Source organism: Choloepus didactylus, chromosome 9, assembly GCF_015220235.1.
Source record: "Choloepus didactylus isolate mChoDid1 chromosome 9, mChoDid1.pri, whole genome shotgun sequence".
NCBI lineage: Eukaryota > Metazoa > Chordata > Mammalia > Pilosa > Megalonychidae > Choloepus > Choloepus didactylus.
In genome coordinates this window covers 76,798,743-76,803,171 of record NC_051315.1, presented here as the reverse complement: position 1 = coordinate 76,803,171, position 4,429 = coordinate 76,798,743, and the positions used below count along the sequence as shown (strand labels likewise).

The window sequence follows — 4,429 nt, the reverse complement described above, 5'->3', positions numbered from 1 at the left end:
AGTCTTTCTGCCCCTTTTCCCTTTTCTTCTCCTTCTGGGACACCCATGATGTCTATGTGCGCTTTGTGCCTTCATTCAAATCACTGAGACCCTGACAAATTTTTCCCATTATTTTCTGTGTCTGTTCTTCTGTCTGTAAGATTTCAATTTCCTGTCTTCTAGCTTGCTGATTCTTTCTGCTGCCTGTTCAAATCTGCTTTTGTATATTTCTAGTGTTTTTTATTCTCTTCCATTGTGCTTTCATTCCGATAATTTCTGTTTTTTTTTTTAATGTTTTCAAATTCTTTTTTTGTGCTCACACGTCTTTCTCATATTCTTTATCTCTTTATGTGTATTTTCCTTCATCTCTTTGAATTGATTTAGGAGATTTGTTTGAACATCTTTGCTTAATTTTTCCAAATTTTGTCTCCTCTGAAGTTTTAGTTTGTTCGACTGGGTCATATCTTCTGGTTTCTTAGTATAGCCTGTAAATTTTTGCTGTTGATTATCTTGATCAATTTACTCTGGAGGTCACTTTCTCTCTCTTGCCTCAGATTTTACTGTTGATTGGCTTTGTGCTAAAGCACTTCTTTGACCCTCAGTTCAACTTATTATAGACCTTTAGAATAGCTCATCTTTTACTGATCGTATTTATTTTTCAGCTCTTATTCATCTGATTCTTGCCCTGGATATATGGTGCAATTTTTGAGACTGCACCATCTATGCAATTGTTTCACCCCAGTAGAAAGCATCCTTACCCCTGTTTGTCTTCCATTAATGCTGATAGTTTGGTAGTTCCTAAGAAAGCTAAGTATAAAACTACCATATGACCTGGCAATCCAACTACTAGGTGTATACTCAAAAGAACTGAAAGCAGGGACTCATAGATATTTGCATACTTATGTTCATAGCTGCTTAGAGCTTTTCATAAACAGTCTTATGTATATAACAAAAACTACTGTGCATCTTCCATTGAGGTACTTGAATTAGATACTTTGGTGAGTCATCTTTGATTCTTCCTCCTCCTTCCACCTCCAAATCCTATTAAGTCCTAGTGATTCAACCTCTTAAGCTCCTTTCCTATCTCATTACCTATGTCAGGACTAATGCAAGAACCTTTTTATTTTTTCCTTGCTCCAATTTCTCAACTCTGTGTAATTCCACAGTAAGTTTCTTAATGTATGCATTTGATGATGACACATTATTTCTTCAAAGGCTTTCCTACCTCACTATCTGCCAGAACTAACACAAGAACCTCTTTATTTTTTCTTTGCTCCAATTTCTTGACTCTACATAATTCCAAAATAAGTTCTCTAATATGCATTTGATAATGACACATTATTTCTTAAAATTTTTCAAAGGCTTCCTATGGGCTGTAATAAAATCTAAACTATGTATGGGTTTTTAGTTTACAGTGATGGCTAAATGTAGTTACAAAATTTCATTTTTTCATTTAACAGGCATAAGCATTTTTAATATATTTCTACATTCTTAGGAAAAATATCTAAATCCTATAAGGAATATCCCCTTCTCTGTTAAGTTATAAAGTATCCGAGATTAGTGATTACGTCTTGTTTCCCTTAGCACCTTGCATATTTTCTTAAATGAAATAGCTGTTTAAAAAACTTATATTGCAATGGTTCTCAAATTTTACTCATATGGGAGATTTCAGCAAGTTGGATTAGGATGATCTGCTACTGATTTCTAAAGTTCACTTGAAGAGATACTAAGGAAGTAAAATCAGGAGATTGGGTGACTAGATATGGGAGGTGAGGGAGGAGGATTCAAAGTAGGAGTCAACTTCCAGATGTCAGTTATGAGCAAACTGATGAATGTTAGTACTAGGTAAGGTAAATAGGCAGTGTGTGGAATGTGTGGGCAGGAGAGGGCGTAATGCATTCAGTTTTGGCTCTGTTGAATTTGGGATGCTTGTGGAACATCCAAATGAAGAAATTAGTGGTATATGGATATTTGGGTTGGGAACTCAGGAAAGAGTTTGAAATGTATGGGTGTCAATGGGAATGGATAAGTTTGAGGGATATTATACAGAGGGAAAAAAAAGGATAGGAATGTGGGGATTAATGTTTAAAAAGTAAATATAGAAAAAGAGCTTAGGGGAAAGAGAAGAGGCAACTCTGACAGGGAAGCCCAGGGAGAAGAACCTTGCAGGTAGAAGGATGTCAACAAAGTCTGGTAATTTTGGCTCTGGGTTTGGCTTAGAATATGTGGCTCCTAATTCAGAATTAGGATGAATTGTACTGGGCATCCAATTTAAAACATGGAGGTCTGAAATGAGTGGTTGTTTAAAACTATCTTGGCCTATATTTCTTTCCCTTTTCTTTTCCTGTATGAATCTATACTGTCATTTACTGATAACTTGCATTTTTGAAGATCTTTTCTTTTTTTTTTTTTTTGTGATTGGGATAACGTATTTAGTGTATGATTTCTGTTGTTCTTTCTTTTGGGTATATTCTTCCCTTAGATCACCAGGTGGCTGGCTTATTTTCATCCTTCAGGGGTCAGCTCAAGTGCCGGTTCCTCCAAGTCACTGTCCCTTTCCACTATATCTAAAGAGCCTCCACCTCTCACATCCAGTTAATCTCTACCTCTTAGCCCTTTTCATTTGTTTAACAGCACCTGACACAATTTGTAATCACTCTGTGTTTTTGTTTCTTTATTTCTTAATTGTCTCCTTCCCCAGAATATAAGCTGCATGGGAGCAGGGACCTTGCCTCTCAGTTTACCACTGCATTATAGTGCCTAGTACAACTTGTCTCTTAGAAGGTGCTCAATAAATGTGTTAAATAAATGAATGAAAGCCAAGAATTAAGGGAAGAGCTGAGAAGTCCCCCCCCCCAATTTGTTATGTAACAGTATATTTAGATTTGGTATTCACCTTATCTATTGACAGTGAATTTGTGCCAAGATATTATGCAACCCAGATCCTTCTGGGGAATTTTCCGGTGATAATGGGAATGTGCTGTCACTAAATGCTAAGATTCCACAAGAAGAGGTCAAAATTAATAGATGACGCCATCGCCGTCCAGTCCCTGCCAGCCGGGTTTCCAAGTCGCTGTACGGCGACCTTCTGCACCCTTGCACCCCTGCAAACATAGCGCTGCGCCTGGCATGGAGCTTGCGGATCATTGCTTGCAACCTGCGCAGGGCCTTGGCACCCACCACTTCCTGCCCGCTGCGGCCCTAGGGGCTGGGGGTGGGCACTGTCTGGATGCTGCGCACCTGCCCTGCTCAGCTCTCCATATGGAAATTCACAGACAAATGTGAATGGGTAACAACAAAAAATGGTACTGAAACAGTGGAATCAGCAATTTTATACAGGAAGATTTGGGAGATGTCATTTACTGTAGTCTTCCTGAGGATGGGACAAAACTGAACAAATAAGAGGAGTTTGGTGCTTTGGAAAGCGTGACAGCTGCTAGCAAACTTTATTCTCCTCTATCAAGAGAAGTAACAGAAATTAACGAAGCTCTTGCAGAAAATCAAGGACGTCAGCAAATCTTGTTATGAAGATGGTTGGCTGATCAAGATGATCCTGGGTAATCCTTCAGAATTTATGAGTGAACAAGCATATGAGAAATACATAAAATCTAATGAAGAGTGAAAATGAAACCCCTAAATAAACTAGACTGACACAACTTAATCCAGCAATATTTTAAATTACTGGTGGATAGAAATTTATAATAGCAACTTTGAGCAATATCGATAGGAAAACAGAAACTACTCGTTCCAACTATGTTGAAAGACAATCCCTCTTAACTTTCTATTGATAGCAGATAAACACAATTTGCATCTTATTCACATCACCCAATGATTTAGACTAGGATCTAGTTATTATATGCAGAATTCATGAAATTATCTAAGGTAAAATCTACTTGTAAAGTTTATGTAATTCAAGGGTAACATCACTGAATACGATTTTTTGATACATTAATTTGAATTTTGCTCCTCTATTACTAGTAGAGAGATTGGCCTTTATTCTCCCTTGTCTTAGGAGGAACTGGTATTGCCTGCTGAGAAGTAGATGTTGCTTGTAAACAGCTTGCCTTCCTGGCTCTTGTTTTGTGGGGAGAACTGAGCTCCTGAGGAATGTTCAAGGGTAGAGGAGAGAACTGATTTCCTTTGAGGGCACTGAATGAAGGAAGAGAAAACCCCCAATGCTGAAACTGGAGTTTCATGAATCCTAAGAAGAGTGGTGATCCATACCCTATTCCCTTGTGATACCGTTGGGAATTTGCAAGACTTCTGAGTGGATTTACTGTGTGGTGCTCCTAGAGAGATTTGGCCCAGGCAATGGGACTCCTAGCTTTGATGAAGATTCCAATGTGATAGTAAACTTGAATCAAAGGGAAAATAAGTTAAGTGAGCTGGAGAAGTGAGAAAACAGGAGATACGGAAGAAGGGCCAACTCTGGAGGGAGGGCACAGAGCTC

The 4,429-nt window shown here is 38.3% G+C and overlaps 1 pseudogene; it reads left to right on the top strand.

Annotated features, from left to right (window-relative positions):
• Nucleotides 1-3,013: 3,013 nt before the first annotated feature.
• Nucleotides 3,014-3,963, top strand: LOC119544785 (annotated as a pseudogene).
• The last annotated feature ends 466 nt before the right edge of the window (nt 3,964-4,429 follow it).